Here is a 23,619-nt window from a genome sequence, read left to right as displayed (position 1 = left end):
CGTTTCTTTTCACAGCGAAGCCACAGAGGGAGAATAGAAAGATGATGCTATTACGTAGGTCTCTAATATGACCATGTCTAACTTCTTCTCCAATCGCTTCTGCCTGTTTGGGTGAGCAGGGACTGCTCTTATTTCCAGATTTAATGTTAATCTGTCTGACAGAAAGAATGATGTAATTCAGTATTCTTTCATACTGAATTCTGGATCAATTGCATACTTGGAGAAGGAACTTGTTATAGGAGTTCACGGAAATTTGCTTTTTATGGCAAATTATAAAGTGTAAATCTGCCTCCAATTAAATAATTATATTGTTTTTGAGGTTTAAATTGTGGTTATAGGGAAAAAAGTCTGGGCTGGGAATTTAAATACCTATTCATTTTACCACTAAATGAACTAGAAGACTGATTTGGGGCAAATCACAGGATTTCTTGAAGTTAGTTTCTTCATCTTTCTGCTCCTAACATTTTATAATTCTGGGATTCTACAACACCACATTTCCAGATAGTCTGGTCATCTGAGTGTCTGGAGTAAACAAGCCTTGACGTCAAGGCCGGTGGACCAGAATAAGGGCAAAGGAGGTGGAGTGAGGGGAGAGACAGAAATCTGCCCGGCACGCTCTTCCTTTCCCCTTTGTTGCTGGCACCCCTGCCTCCTCTGAGATCACGTAGTAAGTTACAAAACTGGGATTTGAACTCAGTTTTGCCTCAGTGCAAAATCCAGGTATTTTCCATTATATCATATTGCCTCTCCTAATGTGGCTGTCATGCAGTTTTCACTGAGTGACACCAGCAGACACCCTAGGGCCAAGGCTTTAGTTTGGAGAAAAGTAGCTCCCAAACCTCCCAAGCTCCTCCTCATTCCCACCCTCTCAGCCTCTCTTGTGCTACTCACGACTTTAAGTTTATGAGGACTTCCCATCCACTTTGGCCCAGGAAGTCCTAGAATAGAAATTGGAGAATAGGTGAACAGGAATGATGAGAGTGCTTTTAATTCATAGGTCTAGGGTAGCATGCAGCCTTCCTTTTCTTATTGAAAAATCATGATAAAATTGTTACGTGGAAAAGGAATGGTAGTGAGCAAAAGGGGTTGTAGTGGGGATAGGGAATTTGGGAACATGCATTGTGAGTAATTTTTATGCAGAAATATGATTTTCCTTGTTCTGAACTAGAGGTATGGCGGGAAAGTGTTAAGCAGAATATGAAATAGAAGTTATATTGACGCATCTGTGATTCTTGTTTGGTACTTCCCATTTCAACTAAAGATCCTCCCAATTCATGTTAATTTTGTTATTTTTAACATAATGCATGATCCATTGGGGGAAGCCGGTTTGATACCTTAAAGCCATCAATGTTCATTATGTATTTACTGTGTTATCCAAGGAATAATTCCTAAAATTAGGAATAAGGTGCCTTGAACTCAAGTTTCTCCTTGGGTCCCTCAACCTCAGTATGTCCAAAACTGAACTCATCGGTTTCCCTCCCAAGTAGAGCATCTGTATTCCCTTTATGAGCTGGTGGCACTATTTTTTAGTCAGTCCACAAGACTGAAACCAAGACCTCATTTTTCTTTTTGCTCTCAGTTCTATTTTAAGATGTTTTATTTGTTTAGAGCCCCCATCTACATCATATCAAACACTATATCCCATATTAAATATATATTTTTTGCTGTTAAGATTAAGTTTTTTAAAAAATATAAATTGCTTTTGAAATTAACTAACTTTATAGTTTTTCTTTTGTGTTTTGGAGCTGTGCTTTTGTTTTTTCATATCATACCTTTTCATAGCCTCTGGAAAGCCCAGGGGACTGACCTACGTTGTCTGATGGTCAGAGGACTTTTTCTTCTTGCTCATCTCACACAGCCAAACTCAACAATCTTTTAGTTCTTAAGTATGTCTCAAGTTTTCCCGTTCTTTTCAACTTCAAGCTGCTTCCTGGACTAGTTCAGTAACTGTCTAAGAATCTTCCTGTATCCAACCTTGTCCCCTCTAATGGATCTTCCTCAGTGTCAGAAATGATCAATCTTAAAATCTGAAACAGTGAGCAGCAGAAGTGTAATGTTGATGTTGAGTAGGGCACAAGGTTGAAAGAACACAGCCCCCTCCAGCACTGGCATGTCCCCTGAACTTGTGGGGGCCTACTCCTTCACTGAGGATCTTTGTGTATAATGTGAGGTGTTATTTAGGGGACCGTGTATTGTGTGTGTCCTGTAAAAGTACTAATTTTATGCCATCAGAAAAGAGATTCTCATTGTATGACATGGAAGGTCATCTGTGGGTGATATCTTTCTTTCCTCCTCAGCATCGTCTTATCCAGCACTGTATCTCAGCCTGAATTTCAGGCCAGGCCTTGTCTGGCTTTTCTGCCTTTGCTCATGTTGACCCCTTGGTTCAGGAAAAATGATTGTTAGTCAATGAAAGTTTTTTATACAATGGAGGCATACAGACAGGCATCCACGTGGTTGGAGTGTGTAGTTAAAGATAAGATGCTACCCCAGGCACTAGATTATGCCTCATGAAGCATGAAGTGTTTCATAGTGACTTGGGGATCTTCTGTATGTTGATTCTGACAACATTTGCCTTCGTTTAATGAGATAGTATGGCATGTATCAGTTATCAGTAACCAAAAATAAGAAGTTTGGTTGAAAGCATTTTTCTTTATGATTTTCATAGTTTTAGAACTAATACTTTAAAAAATGTTTGTAACTCATTCTATAATTTTTCTCACTAAAAGAAAAAATTATTAGGTTCAGTGTTGTACATGTTAAGTGAGAAATGAGAAGGAATAGCACCAGTGCATGTTTGGTGGTATCCTTTTTATTAAATGTTAAGTATATCCAAAAGAATACTCATAAGAAATATAAAAATTATTAAATATCATGATACTATAACTGTTAAGTGCCCTGCATGTATTTTAAGCAACAGCCATTGCCTTGGGCGTCTCCTGTGTCCTGTAGATCCCTCCCCTATTCTGTCCTGCTTCCTTCCGGCCCTCACACTGGCAAGCCTATCCTGATGATCATCTCCTTACTTTTCTCTATAGGTTTATAACATATGTTTTTATCACGACATACCGTGCTGTTTTGATTTCATCATTTTTGAACTTTAAATAAATAGAACATATAGAATATACTCTTCAGGGTTTTTTTTGACTCAACGTTTTGTTCTTGAGATTTATCTTTGCTGTACAGCAAGGCTATAATTCATTCTTTTTCACTGCTATATAATAACCTAATAAGTATACTATAATTTGTTTATTCATCCTACTATTGATGGACATGTGGGTAGTCTCTAGTTTGGGGCTATTGAAAACAGTCCTGCTGTGTATAATAATCTTGGATGTGTCTCCTGGTGCATGTTAAGATTTTCTCTAGGATATTTACTTATATGTGAAATTGCTGCTTTTGCTTCATTAGATCTTTTGCTTTATTAACAATGACAGTTTTTTCCAAAGTAGTTGTGCCAATGTCTACTCCAGAACTGTGTATAAGAATTCCTGTTGTTTCTTTTTCGCTTTCACTTAATGCTGTCAGACTTTATGCCATTCGATGGTGTCTGGTGATTAATTTGTGTATCTCTGATCCCTAATGAGATTGAGCATCTTTTCATGTTTATTGACTACTTTTATTTTCTCTTCTGTGAAGTGCCTATTCAGACCCTTTACCCTTTCTTCTGTTGGGTTCCATGGCTTTTTCTTGTGGATTCATAAAAGTCATTTGTTCTGGAGACTAGTCATTTGGTATATATGAATTGAAATATCTCCTCCAAGTTTGTGACTTGTACTTTATTTCCACTTATAGTGTTCTTAAGTTTTTAATTTTAGCTGAATATATACTCCACTTTCATTTAATGTAATTACTAATATTTTTTGGTTTAAAATACTACCTTATTATTTATTTTCTATTTGATCCTCCTGTTTCATGTTTCTTTTTCTTTGTTGACTTCTTTTGGACAAATCAATTTTATTTCATTTTTTCTCTTTATTAAGTCGAGTTATATGTTCTTTTACTGTTCTTTTAATGATTAAACTTGAGATTATAACACTTGTCCTTGGCTGATTTATATTTAATATAAATGGTTACTTTTAGCACTTTCCCAATAATACTAGAATCTTAGAAAACGTTCAACTCCATTTACCTCTTTCCTACCTTCTATGTTATAATTTTCAGATATTTTATTTCTACATGTCTTTAAAACCCCACATGACCTTATTGTCAGTATTTGTCTATATTTACTCATGTATTTGTCCCCTCCATGGTTCTTCATTCTTTCTTTTGATTTTGTGTTTCTCTTGGGATTGTGTTCCTTCTGCCTGAGAAACTCCTTTAGTATTTCTCTTACTGTAGGTTTATTCATGATAAATTATTTTCTGACTTTCCTAAAATTTTTCCCTCTGAAATTCTAACTTCTTGCCTTTTATATCTCTGAACTTCAGTTTGGACAGTTTCTATTGACCTGTCGTCCAATCCACTAGTCTGTATTCTGCTATTCTTGATATGCTGTAAATCCATTCATTGAGTTCCTAATTTCATATACTGTGTTATTTAGTTCCAGAAGTTTTGTTTCCTGTTTTTTTAGATTCTAATTTTCTGATGAAATTTTCCATGTTTTTCTGCATTTCCTCTACCTTTCCCTATATATTCTTGAGCTATTCCCTATATATTCTTGAGCACATCTTATTTTCCCATTTCCACCACTGCACCTAGTAAGAATCTAATGATGTCTGTCTATAAGTCTAATCACAACCCATTCAAAACCATTTTTTCACTATTTTTATATGAAAATTTTTAATTTTTTTAATGGAATTGCTGTGAATGCAGAAAAGTTTTTACTGACTCAACAAATTTGTGAATAAAATTTTGTTGCTAATAGCTGATTCCTCTTTCTGCCTTAACTAAAACGTGCAAATAGGTGGATCATAGCTGAACATTAGGATCTCACTATTATTCCTCCTTAGCATCCGTTTAACGTGGGGCACACTTGCTTGCACTTTATCCAAGAATTTTCTTGGAAATATTAAAAACACCTCTTTATATCAATGTTGCACATTTAAGGTGGCATCAGGACTCAAGTTATGCATTACTTTTACTAATTTTTGTGCTGTCAACATTGTTTGCCTTTGATATAAAATATCCTTTTTTCTTTTTCTCTTGTTCATTTTTACTGAGAAGAAAAATATAACCTTACATGTGTATTTTACTAAAACTAGAAAAGAAAGCTGAAATAAGAAACATTTAAAACACTGATGACTTAAACAGGAAAGCTTCCAGTGTAAAGTATAGGTTGAAAGAGAAGAGAAAGGTCAGAGAGAATAGGGAATTGAGATTTAAAAAATCTATCACAAAATATTTGCAGTTTCTTACTCTCAGTGTTAGAACTTTGGAAATGAAGCTGTGGTATAAATTTTAGAGTCTGACAAACATGAGTTCTAGTTGCCTGACCTTATTATATATGTATTTAACCTCTCCAAGCTTTAGTTTCCTATTTGTGAAATGGAGATTGTAATTCCATTATTTCTCAGAAGAGACCTTTTAGAAGTCTGTAATTAGCAGCATCCCACTTTCAAGAATCAAATTCTCTATCAATTGAGATGTCTTCAGCTGCAAGTATTATCTAATATTAAAAATAAGAAAACTCTACTGACTTAAACTGTAAATTATGTATGGAAATATTTCACATAATGAGAAATTCAGAAATGCAATAGCATGGATGATCAGTGTCCCAGTGATGTTATTGAGGATTTGTGATCTTTCTGTTTCTGTTCATGCCCACTCATAGCGTCAGCTTCAGTCTGGGGCTGGTTTTCCTTGTGGTCAAAAGGTGGCTGCCGGGGGCTATCAGAGTTGTGTGCTTCCTTGTTTATGCCCAGCAAGAGAGTCTGTGGGGACCTCTCCTCTCATGCAGTATACATCCTTCCCTCAGGTTGATCGGGCCAGTGCAGGTCTCCCTTTCCCACTCGTGGCCAATAACAGTCTGCAGGGTAATGCGTGTACTGATTGCTTGTCTAACCAGCACCTGCTCCTAGAGCTGTGTGATGGGATCAGCTTCTTCCAGAAGATAAGGCTTTGGCAGGAAGTCTGGATGACCAAACAAAATCTGGTTTTCTTTTCTTGTTTTAAAAGAAAGAAGTTTTGAGTGAAGAGGAAAAATGGATTCCAGTTACATAGTACAGCATAGTAGGTATTCGTTAAAGTCATTTCCTTGTTAGTGAACATCAGTCCATGATGCAATTCTTCAAATCTTTCATGCCTGATCAACCTATTATTAAAGTGGTATATCCAGTTTTAGCTTTGGTAAATAGTAAGAAAATCAGATATGAGTTCCGAAGAAAGATGTAGATGAGGCCAGGCACCAAGTTTTGTAAATTCTATTTTGATGATGTTCTTTTGTCCATAATATTCTTAAAATTTGATTTAAAATATTTTCCAAACTGACTTGAAAATAATTTAATATTTTAAAGGTGATATGGAATACCTAATTATGTTAATAATTTTAGTACAGTAAAATCCGTAGTACTTTTAACTAATATATACCTTAAACCATCCCTGGTGTATCACTAATATGTGTCAAGGCCTTTCATGGAAATCAGGGGCTTGGTGTTCATTGTTAAATTAGGTAATTAACATAATCTTCCAGATAACTGCATCATCAAAAATAGCGCCATTTATTGGGCTTTTGTATTCTGCCAAGTACTATCCAAATGGGTCAAGAAAGAAGACATTTTAGCTGCCTCTTAAAGGTAGACTAGAAGTTTGCTGGGTGGAGGGATAGGATGTGATGAGAAACGAGCATTTTGGTAAGAAGACATAGCCAAGGAAGGAATATATAGAACAGCATGGAACATTTGGTCTGTGGCGAGCTTCTGAGGCTTGGGGGTACAGGAAGTTTTAGCTATAAGTGTGCCAGGAAAGCCTGGTATTTTATGCTTAAGAATTTGGACTTCATCTCTAGGAAATGGGAGTCACTGAATACTTTTAATAGAAGAGAGTTATGGTTACATTTGTAATTTAGAAAGATCATTATGGGAGCAATAAGAATAATGAGTGGAGGGTTGTGGGAACTAAGTTTTATCAGAATTATTTAGATAATTAATTTAGTAAGCAGTTTTCCTTTGGCTAGGGAGAACTTATCTTTAAACGGATTTCTAGATATCTTATTGATTTAAAGGGCTCCCTTTGAGGAGAAATGTTAACTCCAAATTTGGCAACTCAAGAGACATTTCTGTTGAGTCTGACTCATTTTATCTTCTCTAAATTGAGAGAGAGCAAGATGACATATGTGCAAGAGTCTTGATAATCCCCAAATTCTGTATCTGGATATTCCAGGACACATTTCGACATATTCCAGAGAATGCTTTTTACCCACAGTGTGTGGCACTTCCTGTTGATTTTATGCTGACCATCAAGATAAGAATTATTTGGAAGAATTTTAGATAATGGAAAACAAATGAGAATTTAAAAACTAACAAAGCGTAATGTTTAGACATATTTATTGAATTTTCTTTAAAAAATATATCATATTTCTTACTTTATAAATTCCAAAATATCGCCTATGTTAATCTGAAAATAAAGTTGACTATACAGGACAGTATGTATAGTATCATACTACTCAAGTATATATCTGTTGGGCATGTATTTAAGTAGAGAGAGGTCTGAAAGAATGATCACTGCATGTTCATAGTCTTCATCTCTGAGTGATGAACTTGATGATTTTTACTTCTCTGTACCTTTCTGAGTTGCCTGGTTATTATTATTATTATTATTAATTTTTTTTACAATGCATGTATATCATTTTTACAATCAGACCAAAAAAATTCAGTAGGGCTGTTTTCATTTTGAGAAGAATCAAAGACCGTAGCTGCAACCTTGGGTCAAAGTGGAAGATAATACCTCCTAAATCTCTGAAGATTTGACTCTAAATGGAATGTGTCATCTTATTTAAATAATTGGTGAGAAGAAGAATTGGTCAGCCCTGGGGGCAACAGAAAGGGAAGTCACCTCAGAGGCCAATGTTCTAGAGTCCAGGGTCTGTGGAAGGAGGAGTCTTGGCCAGCATGGGCAGTGTCATCTCTAGTATGGCGATGAATACCAGGAATCATGTGTCTCCCTGCCATTAAACGTCATCACTTGGATTTCTTTCCTGCCGTACTTCTCAGAGCCTGTGAGTATTGTTCATAGAACTATACTGCATTTCCTAAACTCATTTGATCATGAGACCCTCTTTTCATGGAATCTCTCAGTGGAGCACATTTTGAGAACTATTCCCGTAAATGTTTGATTTACTCAATTCTTCTTGCTCTGGAACTCAAGCTCACCAAGCAACCTTCTGATTAATGGCTTCCCGTGTGGTCTGTCTACAGGGAGAGGAAACTGAAAATATATAGGCTGAGTGTTAAGAGCCTTTGAGTTATTTCTCATTTTCAGTTAACAAATTAGAATTAAATGCTAGGAGTAGAGGGGGGTAAAGAAGGAAGAAAATCTACCAGGTTTCTTCTCTTTGGTAAGTTCAGAAAGACGCCCTCCCCATTTTTTTTTTCACTTCCCTTTTTGATAAATGAACCTAAAGGACTTCTTGCTAAAGTATTAAATTGATAGGCAAAAAAATTTAAGGGCTAATTGCTTCACCAATTTTTCTGTTTTCTGATATTTTTCCTGGACCAAAAAGGATTTATCTCCTATACAAAGAGTGTTCTGAAACATTTACCTGTGGCAACCAAGCACTGTTTCTATGTTTTTAAAAATGGCAGCCTTTTTTCTAACTTCATTTGCAAGGTTAGCTTTTGCATGTTATTGTATCTTACTTTTTTTTTGAAACCTTTTTCCTTTTTGTAGTTATAAATAACATACCAAGTCACCCATTTAAAGTGTACAATTCAATGGTTTTTAGTGCATTCACAAAGTTATGCAACATAATCAATTTTAGAACGTTGTGTCACCCTAAAAAGAAACTCCATACCCATTTGCAGTCGCTTCTCATTTCTCCCTAACCCTCCCAGCCCCAGGGTACCATTAACCTACTTTTGTCTCTGTAGATTTATACATCCTGGATATTTGATATTAATGGAATCGTAGATAATAGGTGTTCTTTTGTGATTGGCTTCTTTCCCTTGGTATATTTTCAAGGTTTGTCTATATTGTTGCATGTATCACTACTTTATTCTTTTTATTAATGAATAATATTTGAATAATGTTCCAGTGTTTGGATATATACCACATTTTGCTTATCCATGCATCAGTTGATGGACATTTGAGTTGTTTCCACTTTTTGGGTATGATAAATAATGCTGCTATAAATAATGCTATTATAAATAATTCTGTGTACAAGTTTTTCTGTGGACATGTTTTTATTTCTCTTGGGTATATATCTAGGAGTGAAGTATGCTGGATCATATTGTAACTCTATGTTTAACATTTTGAGGAACTGCCAATTTTTTTTCCGAAGTGGTTTTACCATTTTACAATCCCACCAGCAATGTACAAGGGTTCCAAGTTCTCATCTCCTCACCAACACGTGTTATTGTGTCTTTGATTTAAACAGTGGGTGTGGCATCCTAGTGGGATGTGGCACCTATTGAAAATTACGATGTTATATGGTACACTGAGCTAAATGCACAAGGCTGATCATGGCCAGATGTGACCGGCCCAAGGGCTTCAGCAGCATCAGACCTTGGAGGCCTCGGAAGGGCTGGATGGGTTTGATATCTTGTAACCTCTCTTCCTGGCATACAGGCTGGAAAACTCAGTTTCCTCAAAATAAGCCCATGTGGTAGATACTATATTTTCTGCATTTTAGACATAAGAAAACTGAGGATAAAAGCAAAGAAACAGAGAATATAACTTTTTAAAAATAACATTAAAAAATAATAACAAACCGTGCAGCACTTTATATAAGTTGGCATGGGATGTGGCACAAGAGTGAACTCTTGGCTTTTAAATCAATGAGTTTTTAATAATTAAGATTTTTAAGTTACCAGCACATTACCATTTTTATAAAGTGGGATAAACTTTTGTCTAAAGCCTTTAAGGATGAGATTTGCTCCAACTAATTCTCAAAGGTCAACTTTTCACCCCCCACCAGAAAGAGAAGCCAAAATAAATCTATTTAAAGTTTAAAAATTTAAACTACAATTCTATTGTAAAATCATTTGATGACCATTCGTACTTATAAAAATAATTTTATAGTAAGTTTGGATAACTTATCAAAGAAAAACAGCAATAATCATCTATAAAAATACTAGCATATTTGCATCCATCTAATTTATTATATCTCTATTATGATTATGGAAACAACACGTGGATGTGGTAAAAAAAAAAAACTTTTCGAATAAGAGGAGTGTATATAATGATAAATTACATTACTTTCCCACCACATACTTCTAGTTCCACTTCCTAGAGATAATGCCATTCATAATTATTTGTCTATCCCCTCAGAAATTCGTCATGCATAAAATATACATATATTTTTATGGCATATATGTATATTATATCTTAAGTGACAATCGTTAGGGGTTGGCTAACCGTAACAGCAAAGGTGATCTCTTGTCTTTGCAGAGATTTGCCCTATTATCTCCCTGGTTATGTAGTTCTGTGATAAACAGCTAGTCTGACAAAAGCCATCAATACTTTGTTTAATTTTAGCTGATGGTTGGTAGTTTGAGAACACGTTGAGCCAGATTCTGTGAGCTTAGCTTCAGTGCCGGTGAGGGGGTTGATGATTGGTGACAGAATGGACAACAAGATAATGAAATGGGGCTCCTCTGTATTATGTAAATGCAACTGTGATTTAATTTATTGTGGCTTTGAGTTTAGAATGGTAATAAGATTCTATTAAGCAAGGAATTCCTGTGAGAATCTTATTTAATATTTACAGCTCTGAAGACTTAATGTGAAGAAACTATTGCCACTGTATTAGAAAATGATAAAATGCATTGAAGTAAGAAAATGCAATTTTGCTAATGATTGAAAAGAACCAACAATTTTTAATTGAATCTCAGGACATTGAGAAGGTTGACTTACAAAGTGAAGTCAGCCAAAGAATTCCTGGATAAAATCAGAGAATTATAGTGAATATTGGTAAAGGGGCTTTCACGTTTTTAAAATACAAAGATCGGTTGGAAGCTCTTTTCACACTTAGGAGGAAGGATCAAAAGGAACTGGGAAAGGGTTATGCTGCTGGTGGGCGTTGACTGCGGTGTACTGTGCGCTCTTTGGATCTGATAGCTCGTGATAGGTTAGTTAGTTACCATGGTTTCATTTCATTTCCTGCAAACCTGCTTGTTGTGCTATTTGGAAAAAGTGGAAAATAACGTTCTGCAGAATAATTTTTCAAAACTGTTTTTCTGCTTCTCTTAGTTAAGATTATGAATCACTTTTGGGGAAAAGTTATATATATCTTGGATATAGGAGTAGGTGATAACACACATGACCACAATAGAATTTAGCAGTCCTGCAACATCAGAAAATTTATAATAACATAATTTACTTAAAAATGTAGTAAGATGTTATCAATGCCATAAGCTTTTTAAGATATATTGGTATAATAATTCCGGTTTACATGAAGGACGCTCGGGTCAAGAATGCTTTAATAAAACAAACTATAGAAAGTAATTGATAAGGCACGGTAGGATGTGGGTAGTTTCACAGGACAACTCTTACTTGAAAAAAATAGATATATTCCTGAAAATGGGTTGCAAATTGCACCACATTGTATATGCACGAGAGTATATAGCTGTTTAAAGAGATTATTTAGTTTTTTTCTAACACATGTACAATACAGAAAACATTAAAAAGGTAGAAGAGCAGAAAGGAAAGCAAAAACTCACCTCCAATCCTACTGTGCAGAGATCATCTCTGTGAAAATTGTAGTGTGTGAAATTCTAGTGCTTTCCTGGATTAAACAAAAATGGTTTCATACCAAGTACACTATTCTATGGTATACTTTTTCAATTAACTGTACATCCTGAACGTTTTCTATATCAGGAAATATGTGAGAGTATGCTATTTGAATTAATTCTTCATAAGGTCAAGTTTCACCTCCCAATCTTTTTAAACTCTGATTTTCACTTATTATATTTCCTTATTTAAATTTAGATCCATCGTATACTTTTGTTTCTTTTTGACACGTGCACTAGAAACTATGTAAAATGCAGATAAGCAGGAAAAGAAAAATATTGCCTGTAGTCTCGCTGCCCCCAAAATAAATAGTTTTGGCATTTTTCAAAGGCATTTTTTGTTATTATTGCTTTGTTTTTAAAAACTTGTAATGATACTCTTCTGGGTGGAAGAGTGAACGAGATGGTCAAGATGCCTGGCCTTATGGAGTTTATCAGGTAGTGAGAGGGTTAGACTTGAATGAAATTATCCCGCAAATACCAAGTTAAAAACTGAGGCAAGTGCCATGGAGGGAAAGCGCAGGGTGCTGTGACTGTAAAAGGAGACTCTGATCGAAATCCAAGGAATTGCAGTCAGGGAAGGCCATTCTGAGAAAGTCAAGTCTGATTAGAGAACTGAAGGATGTGTGAGATGAACTAAGGGAAGAGAGTGAGAAGGCGGGGGAGAGAGCCACCCAAGCAGAAGGACCAGCCAGCAGGTGCCATGGCTCTATGCCGAGGCGAGCCAGGTGCCAGGTGCATTTCTACACTGAAGGCGGGATGTGGCTGGGGGCAAAGAGTAAGCTGGAGAGTGAGGCATCGGATGTGGCTGCACGATCTGCTTCCTGAAGGCCATGTTAAGGATTTTGCTCTTTATCCTAAGAGCCATGGGGGAGCCATGGCCAAGTTTTAAGCTGGGTTGTGATATGACCCAAGTTTGAATTTCTTTTTGGTTTCAGTAGGAAAAACAGCCAAAGGGGAGCAATGATGAATGCACACAAGAAAGTTACTTGTTACATTTTCTCTTAGTGTCCTGTTCATGTCCTTGCCCACTAAATTATTTATGTATTATGTATACAGCCATTTATTATATTTACTTGGCATGCTTTCTCTATTTTTGTTGGTTTTGATGTACAAATATTTTAATTTTACATGGTTACACTTTCGTTGAATCTTTTTCTTAACGATTTATTCCATTCTTCTTTAGGCTGGAAAGCACCACCTCCACAAGAGATTTGATAGTTATGTTGGCTCTTTTCTAGATTTTATGATGTATTTTTCACAGTTAACCTTTTAATCCCCCACTAATGTATTTTGATATCATATGAGGTAAGTATTTCACAAACTGTATTCTATGGAATACTTTTTTCAAGATATTAATGGGCATCACAGAAGTAAGGTAAAATAAATGTAGGAATTGTTGCACACTGTATCCCCGTCCTAGAGGCTTTTTTAAAAGATTCTGAGAAATCTTACAGTGAAACAAAACAAACACACATGTACACACAGAAACCAGCAGTTTGTTCAACTTGCTATAAGTGTTTCCCTAACTGTTTGTCCGCAGATAGGACTTACTGACATCTCCTAGAAAACCACAGGACATAATTCTAAGTCAGTGTTTGCTAATTGCTAACCAGTGGTTCACATTCAGGCTAAGTAGTCTCTCCGTTCCCAGTTGTTGGGGGTTATTCTTAACATCATACTGCTATTGACTGTATGGTGGAATCTGACAAGCTTCTCAAAATTGAAGTTACTTTCTTTTCCTATCCTTAAGCCTTAATCAGAAAGACGTGGTTGGCCATGTAGATCAGGCATTGGCAAACTTTTCCTGGAAAGGATACAATAGCAAATACTAAAAGCTTTGCAAACCAATTGAGAGTATTATGTTATGTAGGCACTTATGTAGCCATTTAACTATTTAAATATATAAAATCCATTTTTAGCTCATTGACCGTACAAAAACAGGCAGTGGCCTGGATTTGGCTCACGAGCTATAGCTTGCTGACCCCTAACATAGACCACTGTCTGTGTTACTCCTAGTACCTTTGGAAATCTTTGACCTCCTTGTGCGTTCTAGAGTTGACACACATATATATACTGGGTCATGGCCACAGGGACAAGATGTTTACAGGATGTAATGTTTTTGCTTTCATTTTGCTTTTGTTCAAATATAATTCTGTTATTTTTATCAGTGATTTTTTAAACTTATCTATACTATGATTCTTTCTAATTTGTATATGCCGTGTCTGTCCTCTTCTGAGGGCCCCAGCTTTTCAGTTACCAAAGTTTTTCTGCTGCTAGGCCTCCTACAGCACTTTTTCATTCAAGAAGATCCTACTGGCTTAAATGCACATTTAAAAGGCAATGGGGAAGGTGGCAATGCATTGTGGGAGCCTAGGAGGCAAAAGAGTGTGTCCCACTGGCAGACCAGGAAGTTTAAAGCTCTGTAATTCCCAGGAGATTTTCTGGGAATTTTCCAACCAAGTCCAATCCACAGCAAAATAAATTATGCTTTTGAGTTTTACTATATCATTATAACAGACAAACAAAAGTATATTTTGGAGTGGTAATACCCAGGTAATGGGAAATATTTTAGGGACTTCCTGTTTGCACATTTTTTTTCTTCTTTGCCCTTATTTATTTATTGTCGTAGAATTCTTAAGACAAGACTAGCTGATGGAAGCTGTTGGGAGAAAGTTATTTATAGTATCACTTTTTAAAAATTTTATATTATCCTCAGAAAGACATGACCTCATACAAGAAAATCTCCAAATAACATAAGCAAAAGTAGGCTATCTTTGCATGAGGAATGAGAATTGGGATTAGGTTTGACTACAAGTAACTAAATAAGAAATGACAATTCTTAATAGAAAATAGGTCTTTATTCTTCTCCCACATTCAAGAAATCTGGAGGTATTTCAAGGCTGGGTGGCCCTCCACAAGGTGAGAGATGCAGATTGCCCTTATGTTGTTGCTTTCTTGTAAGTGACTTGCAGGTTTATCTCATGGTGGCTGCTGGAACGCCAGACTTTCTATCCACATTCCAGCTAAGAAGAAGGCCGAAGGGGTGAAGATCTGAACTGCTTTCATTTAATTCTCTTTGACTGCTCCTGCTCCTACCAGCAAAGCAAGGGAAGCTGAGAAGCGTAGTCTCCAGTTAGGGACCCATGCTCACACCTGAAAATCAGGGTCTGTTATGGAGGAAGCACAGAGGGGTGGATGTTGGGAGACTCCCAGCAATCTCTGATGCAGAAGCAAAAGACGGCTTTGTCACGTTTTGCCTTATTTAGATGCAGGTTATTCATTTTGGGAAATACTAAAAGCTGATTCTTCTTTCATTTTTTTCCCTTGTTCCCACATACCTCTTTTTATTGATAGTCCCAGAAGAAAACAGATGTGGTCACTCAGAGGAGTCTGTTCTGGCTTGGTTGTCAGAGCTATTCTGTTTAGCAAGCTTTCGGTTCCATTGTAGTTACTTTTGTGTTTTTATCAAGTTATGCATTTCTTTGTTTGCAAAATAAAAGTATGTACATATATGTGTAGCTCAACTAGCCTCTAGATAGGTCGATGAAACTTTTCATTGCTTTTGTGGACTAGTGTGGCAGAGGAGGAATACATTTATTCCATGAAGCTGAACTTTGGGATTGTTTTCATCTTTTTTTTATTATCCTGCCAGTAAACTAACATGTCTTAGAAATGTCTGAAAAAATGTGTATTTATGTATATGTATATCTCTTTCATACACACACAGATTTCTCTCTCTGAATATAATTTTGTCATGATCCTTAGGCAAATATCAATCTTTTGTCATTTATACTGCCAGCTGTTCAAGGATAGGCTTCTGCCGTCTCAAAATTCAAAAGAATGAATGCATTTTCTCTCAGATTATAATGTATAAAATAATAAAAATGCAGTAAGTATACGAGTGTTTAAGATATTGATTATTTCAGGAAAAATCACCTTTCCATTCTCTAAATTTCGGTGGATTTCAGAAACTTAGACATCCATTTTGAATAAGAAACAGCATGAGGTTCCAAATAATTATCCAGCTTTTTCTAGTCAGATTTTGCCAGAACACACAGATTTCAGAATTTTGGAACACACCAATTTTAGAATTTGCCAGAATATATCAATAGAAAAATGGGAAAAGAAATTCTCTTTTTTTGCTTCCCTCCTCCCTCCCCTACTTTTCATATTTATTTATAAGCCATTTCACTAAAGTATATATATGATTTGAATATTGATATGGCATTTATAATGTAGATAAAAGTATAATTTATGTCATTATATGATAGGTGTATATTATATGTATGGTTGATGACATACATTAAAATTTAACTAGTTGAGTCTGACATTTGACCAACAAATACGAATTTTGAAGATTTATTGATAAGCAGAATTAAGTGCAGTGATGTTGGAAACATAGATATTAAATTCATTCACCCACCTAATTAAATTGCCCTCGCTGCCTCAGCCAAATGCTACCATATGGTTTTTCAGAAAACTGTGACTTAGTTGTATTTGATTTTAGAAAGAAAACTAACAAAGGTTAGGAAGAGGTAACAGGTGGGTGACATTATGTCTTGAAAACAGAAGGAAATCAAGTCTGTATTTATGATTGGGAAGAGGGAGGGGAACAAACGAAGATGTGAAGAAAAGAGGTTTGCGGTTTTCTCTTTTACAGACTTAGTCTTTCTCACAGCCAGTGCTAGAGAAGTTAGTGAGTTCTGTAGCGGTGTTCAATTCCATCTCAGGGGTATAAACCAATCTCTGTATACTCTGTGGGGCTGTGATGAATATATAGAGATCTCATATATAAAGGAGCATGTGTTTTTTTTTTTTAATTTTAGATTTGTCCTCTGCGACCTTTCATTTTCCAACTAATATGAGTAAAAAATATTGAAGCCAAAAATAGTTCAGGAATTTATAACTGACATAAAAGCATCCGTAGATGTGGCTTTAGAGTCCAGTGTAGATGCTGTTTTTAATTAATTGGTGAAGCCTCTGTTTCCCCTTACACCAGAAATGTTTCAGTGTCTAGATTTTCGTCATGTTCATGTCTATTTTCTACTAACTGAAAATATTAATAAACCTGCTCTCCTCTGTCAATAAAAATAAATAATTCCTGTGAGTTGAGCTGAGGGGAGAATGGAAACTTTACATATATATAATGAATAATTATAGTACTATGACTCTTTCAGATTTCAGAAACCTCCTCTGCTATGGATAGGGGTAATGTTTCAAATAGCCACATGTACAGTATATGGATTAAGGACAGTAACTTCTGTTTTCTTGTATGAAGAGCTGTATTTGGATTTGTTGAGGAAAGAGCAGTTAGTAATTTATCTCAATGAATTTTCCTTTTGGTACGTCCAATCTGCACTCTCATTTTTCTGAACTAAATATATATATATATATTTTTTTTACCCTCTTGATAATTTTTAAGTGTAGATTACGGTATTGCTTACTTTATGCATGTTGTTGAACAACACATCTCTAGAACTTTTTTGCCTTGCATGATTAAGACTCTGTATCCACTGAACAACAATTCTCCCTTTCTCCCTTCCCCCACCCCTGGCAACCACCATTCTCCTTTTTTGTTTCTCTGAGTTCAGTTACTTTAGATACCCCACGTGGGTAGAATTATGTGATATTTATCTTTTTGTAATTGGCTTATACTTTATCCATTTATCGTTTGATGGACATTTAGGTTGCTTTCACATCTTGCCTATTGTGAGTAATGCTGCAATGTACATGGATGTGCAAATATCTCTTCGAGATCTGTTTTCAGTTCTTTTAGATACGTACCCTAAAGTAGACTTGCTGGGTCATGTCGTAGTTCTAGTTTTAATCTTTTGAGGAACCTCCATATTGTTTTCCATACTGACTGCACCATTTACAATTCTATCAATAGTGCGCAAGGGTTCTAATTTCTCCACATCCTTGGCAACTCTTATTTTGATTTTTTAATAGTGGCCATCCTAATGAATGTGAGGTGGTACCTCATTGTGGTTTTGATTTCCATTTCCCTGATGATTAATGCTGTTGACCATCTTTTTGCATGCTTGCTGGCCATTTGTATATCTTCTTTGGAGAGCTGTGTATTCAAGTCCTTTGCCCATTTTTTAACTGGGCTATTCTTTTTATTGAGTTGTATGAGTTCTTTTTGTAGTCTGGATATTTAACCCCTTATCTGATACATGGTTTGCAAATATTTTCTCCCGTTCTGTAGGTTACCTTTTCACTCTGTTGATTGTTTCCTTTACTTTGCAGAGGTTTTTAAGTTTGATGTAGTCCCATTTGTCTACTTTTGTTTTTATTACTTGTGCTTTTGGTATCATAGTCAAGAAATCATTGCCCATTCCACTGTCATGAACCTTTTGCCCTATATTTTCTTCTAGGAGTTTTATAGGTTCAGGTCTTACATTTAGGTCTTTAATCCATTTTGAGTTAACTATTGTATGTGGTGTAAGATAAAGGTCCATCTTCATTCTTTTGCATGTGCGTATCCAGTTTTCCCAGCACCGTTTGTTGAAGAGACTGTCCTTTCCCCATTGTGTAGCCTTGGCACCCTTGTCAAAGATCATATGACCCTATACAGGAGAGTTTATTTCTGGACTCTCCATTCTGTTCCATTTGTCTATACATCTGTCTTTAATCTGGCTATGTGCTTTCAATTTTGTTGATATTTTCAAAAAACCAACTTTTAGTTTCAGTAATGTTTTTTCTATTGTTTTCTATTCTGTTTCATTTATTTCTGCTCTAATCTTTCTTTCCTTCCTTCTGTTAACTTTGGTTTAGTTTGTTCTTTTTCTAGTTCCTTGAGGTGTAAAGTTAGGTTGTTGATTTGAGATCTTTTTTAATGTAGGTGTTTATCAGTGTAAACGTCCCTCTTAGTACTTTATGTTTTTGTTTTCATTTGTCTCAAGATATTTTCTGATTTCTCTTATGTTTTTTTATTTGACCCGTTAGTTATTCAAGAGTGTGTTAATTGCCACATATTTGTGAGTTTTCCAGTGTTCCTACTACTGTTGATTTCTAGTTTCATTCCATTGTAATTGGAAAAGATACTTGGTATGATTCAGTCTTCTTAAATTTGTCAAGACTTGTTAAATTTGTCAAGATGTGATATATCCTGGAGAATGTTCTCTCTGCACTTGAGAAGAATGTGTATTCTGCTGCCATTGGCTGAGTGTTCTGTATGTGTCTGTTAGGTCCAGTTGGTCTGTAGTGTAGTTCAAGTCCTTCTTTTCTTTGTTGATCTTTCTAGTTGTTATATCCGTTATTGAAAGGGGGTACTGAAATCTCCAACCATTATTTTGTTACCGTCTATTTCTCCCTTTAATTTTCTGAATGTTTGCTTCGTATATTTGGCTGCTCTGATGTTAGGTACGTATATATTTATAATTTGTATAGCTTCCTTGTAAATTGATCCTTTTATCATCATATAATTTCTTTCTTTGTCTCTTGTGACAGTTTTTGAGTTAAAGTCTATTTTGTATGAGATAACTATGACCACCTCTACTCTCTTATGGTTATCATTTGCATAGAGTATCTTTTTCTATCCATTAGCTTTCAGCCTGTTTGGACCTTTACATCTAAGGTGAATCTCTTGTAGACAGCATATAGTTGAATCTTTTTTTGTGCATTCAGCCACTCATTGTCTTTTGATTGGGGGTCTAATTCTTTTACATTTCAGGTAATTACTGATGGAGAAGGACTTACTATTGCCATGTTGTTTCTTGCATGTCTTATAGTTATTTTGTCCATGTTTTTCTCTCTTGCTGTCTTCTCTTGTGTTTCATTGATTTTTTTGTATAGACCTGCTTTGATTTCTTTCTAATTTTCTTTTGTGTATCTTCTATTCATATTTTCTTTGTGGTTTACCATGAAGCTTACATGAAACATCTTATAGTTATAACAATGTGTTTTAAGCTGATAAAACTTAAAAGTTGTGTACAAAAACTCTTTCATATCTCACTACCTCCATTTATGTTATTGATTTCACAAATTATGTTTTTATATATTATGTATCCATTAACACAGTGTTATAATTATTTTTACGCTTTTGTCTTTTAAATTCTATACCAGAATTAAAAATTCTTTATGCACCACTATTACAGAATTACAGTATTCTGTATTGGTCAATATAGTTACATTTACCAGCAAGCTTTATATTTTTGTGTGCTTTTAATGTGCTGTCTAGTGTCCTTTTGTTTTACCTTGCAGGTCTTCATTCAGTGTTTCTTTTTTCTTTTTTCCTTTTTTTTGAGGAAGATTAGCCCTGAGCTAACATCTGCCGCTAATCTTCCTCTTTTTGCTGAGGAGGATTGGCCCTGAGCTAACATCTGTGCCCACCTTCGTCTACTTTATATGTGGGACACCTGCCACAGTACGGCTTGATAAGTGGTGCCTAGGTCCGTGCCTGGGATCCAAACCAGCAAACCCCAGGCTGCCGAAGCAGAGCACATGAACTTAACCACTACACCACCAGGCTGGTCCCCCATCACCATTTCTTGTAAAGCAGGTCTAAAGATGATGAACTCCCTTAGCTTTTGTTTATCTAGGAAAGCCTTTATTTCCCCCTGGGTTTTTTTTTCTTTCTTTTTCTCCTGAAAGCCCCAGTACATAGTTGTATTTCCTAGTTGTAAGTCCTTCTAGTTCTTCTATGTGGGATGCCACTGCAGCATGGCTCAATGAGCGGTGCCGAGTCCACACCCAGGATCTGAACCAGCAAACCCCGGGCTGCCGAAGCAGAGTGCACAGACTCGACCACTACACCACCAGGCTGGCCCCTCTCCTTCATTTTTGAAGGTCCTTTTTGCCAGATGTAATATTCTTTTTTTTTTTTAAGGATTTTATTTTTTTCCTTTTTCTCCCCAAAGCTCCCCAGTACATAGCTGTATATTCTTCGTTGTGGATCCTTCTAGTTGTGGCATGTGGGACGCTGCCTCAGCGTGGTTTGATGAGCAGTGCCATGCCCATGCCCAGGATTTGAACCAACGAAACACTGGGCCGCCTGCAGCAGAGTGCGCGAACTTAACCACTCAGCCACGGGGCCAGCCCCCAGATGTAATATTCTTGGTGGCAGTATTTTTCCTTGCAGCAATTTGAGTATATCATCTCACTCCCTTCTCACCTGTAAGATTTCTGCTGAGAAAGCAACTAATAAATAGGAGCTCCCTTTTACATGGTGAGTCACTTTTCTTGTGCTGCTTTCGAGATTCTCTCTTTGTCTTTGACTTTTGACATTTTGATTATAATATGTCTCGGTAGGGACCTCTTTCAGTTCATCCTGATTGGAGTTCTGTGAGATTCCCGAATTTGGATTTCCGTTTCTTCCCTCTGCTTCATTATTTCTTCAAATAAGCCCTCTGTCCCTTCCTCTCTTTCTTCTCCTTCTGAAACTCCCTAATGCATATATTGGTCTGCTTGAAGATGTACCATAAGCCCCTTAGGAGCTTCACTTTTCTTCCTTCTTTTTTCTTTTTTGCTCCTCTGTCTCAATAATTTCAAATGATATATCTTCAGGTTTGCTGATTCTTTCTTCTGCCTGATCAAGTCTGATGTTGAACCTTTCTAATTATTGTATTCTTTAGCTCCAAAATTTCTGTATTTTGTTCTTTTAGGAAGGTTAGCCCTGCGCTAACATCCAACACCAATCCTCCTCTTTTTGCTGAGAAAGATTGACACTGAGCTAACATCTGTGCCCATCTTCCTCTATTTTATATGTGGGATGCCTGTGACAACATGGCTTGATAAGCAGTGCATAGTCCGCGCCCTGGATCTGAACCAGAGAACCCGGGCTGCTGAAGCGGAATGCGCAAACTTAACTGCTGTGCTACTGGGCCGGCCCCTGTATGGTTCTTTTTCATAGTTTCCATCTCTTTGTGGATATTCTCATTTCATTCATTCATTATTTTCCTGATTTCATTTCATTTATTTGTCTGTCTGTGCTGTTTTAGATCACTGAGCTTCTTTAAGAAAATTATTTTGAATACTTTGTCAAGTAATTAATAGAATTCTATTTCTTTGGGGTTGGTTTCTGGAGATTTATTTTTGTTCCATTGATTGGGGCATGGTTCCCTGGTTCTTCATGTGACTTGTGATTTTTGTTTTCTGAGTTTTCCGCATTCATAAAAATAGCCATTTCTCCCAGTCTTTACAAACTGGCTTCATACAGAGGAAGAGCTTCACCAGTCAGCCCTGACAGAGATTCTAGGAGCCTCTGACACCTTTTGGGAGGGATGTAACTTCTCTGGGCCCGTGAGTGTGATTTCCCGATTAGAGAGGTTCATCACTTTCTTTTTCAGAACCTCATAATCTCTTGGACCGTCTGGTGTCTCTCTGTGGTACTGCAGGTTCTCTGGTGCTACAGGAGCAAGCTGCCCTGCTCTCCTTGTTCTCAGTAGCCCCCGGGTATCCAAAGTATGCCAGCTCCCTGGAAGCTCCCTGAATCAGGTGAGACAAATACCAGTCCCCTTGGAAGTTCTCTGAAAAGCCAGAACCCTGGACACAGGCCTCATTCTTCTTCCTCCTCCCTGAGGGAGAACCAAGAAGTTGGGCATCTTCTCCTGACTGTGCCAAACCATGCCAGCCTCTGTCTGGGGCACTGCAGGCCCTCTGATGCCTGCAGGAAGCTGTCCCCAGTCTTCCGTGCTTTCAGCACCTCCCAGGCATCCAAACTATGCTCGTGCCATTAGCACTTTGAATCAGGTGAGGCAATGAACCAGTCCCTCGGGCAGCCCTCTGAAAAGCCAGAATATTAGACACATGTTCCACTCTTCTCCCTGCCACCCCTCTCAACACCCAGAGAACCACATAATGATCTTTTGGTCGATGATGGACTACATATATGATGGTGGTCTCATAAGATTAGTACCACATAGCCTAGGTGCGTAGTAGGTTATACCATCTAGGTTTGTGTAAATATACTCTATCGTGGTCACACAACGATGAAATCACCTAACAACATGTTTCTCAGAACGTGTCCCCATTGTTAAATGATGCATGAGCATGACTGTGCTGCAATTTCTTTCTTTCTTTTTTTTTTTAAAGTTTGGCCCTGAGCTAACATCTCGCCAATCTTCCTCTTTATTTTTTCTTATCCCCAAAGCCCCCCACTACATAGTTGTATATTCTAGTTGCAGGTTCTTCTAGTTGAGCTACATGGGACACCACGTCAACATGGCTTGGTGAGCGGTGCTAGGTCCGTGCCCAGGATCCAAACCGGTGAAACCCTGGGCTGCCGAAGCTGAGCACGTGGACTTAACCACTCGACCATGGGGTCACCCCCTGCAATTTCTTAAATGAGTTCTCATAAAAGAATTTTCATCCATATATCGTTGTTAATTTGGTGTCTCTGTAGGGGAACGAGAACTGGGACTTCCTATTCTTCGATCTTGCTCTTATATATCTTTTACACACACAACCCTTACCTTATTAAATATAGTGAATGTTTCTTCTGGTTTGTCCTTCCATTTGCCTAACCCCCCTTAAATTGTCCTGTCTTCCCTGAGTCTAGTAGAATAGCTCTCCTATGAATATCTCATGTTATCCCCAGGCTAAAATAGCTGCCCTATGGCTCTTGTCATCATTCTGAGTGGGTGTTCCTCCCTCCTGCTGCTCCCCATCTGCTCATTTCAGACAATTGTGTTAGCTTCTGGCTCTGCTTCTGCTCTCAGTTGTGATTATTCTCCAAGCTACAGGTTGACTCCTTCTGCTAGATCTTTCAGAATTTTTCCTAAGGGTTCCA

General features: G+C 36.8%; 1 protein-coding gene across 2 annotated transcripts in view; it reads left to right on the top strand.

Annotated features, from left to right (window-relative positions):
- CHN1 (chimerin 1) overlaps window positions 1–23,619 on the top strand; it is a 182,808-nt gene that overhangs the window by 70,660 nt on the left and 88,529 nt on the right. The window lies entirely within an intron of this gene.

Source organism: Equus asinus, chromosome 4 (assembly GCF_041296235.1).
Source record: "Equus asinus isolate D_3611 breed Donkey chromosome 4, EquAss-T2T_v2, whole genome shotgun sequence".
NCBI lineage: Eukaryota > Metazoa > Chordata > Mammalia > Perissodactyla > Equidae > Equus > Equus asinus.
The sequence above is the reverse complement of the archived record's forward strand: the minus strand, read 5'-3'. Positions and strand labels throughout refer to the sequence as shown.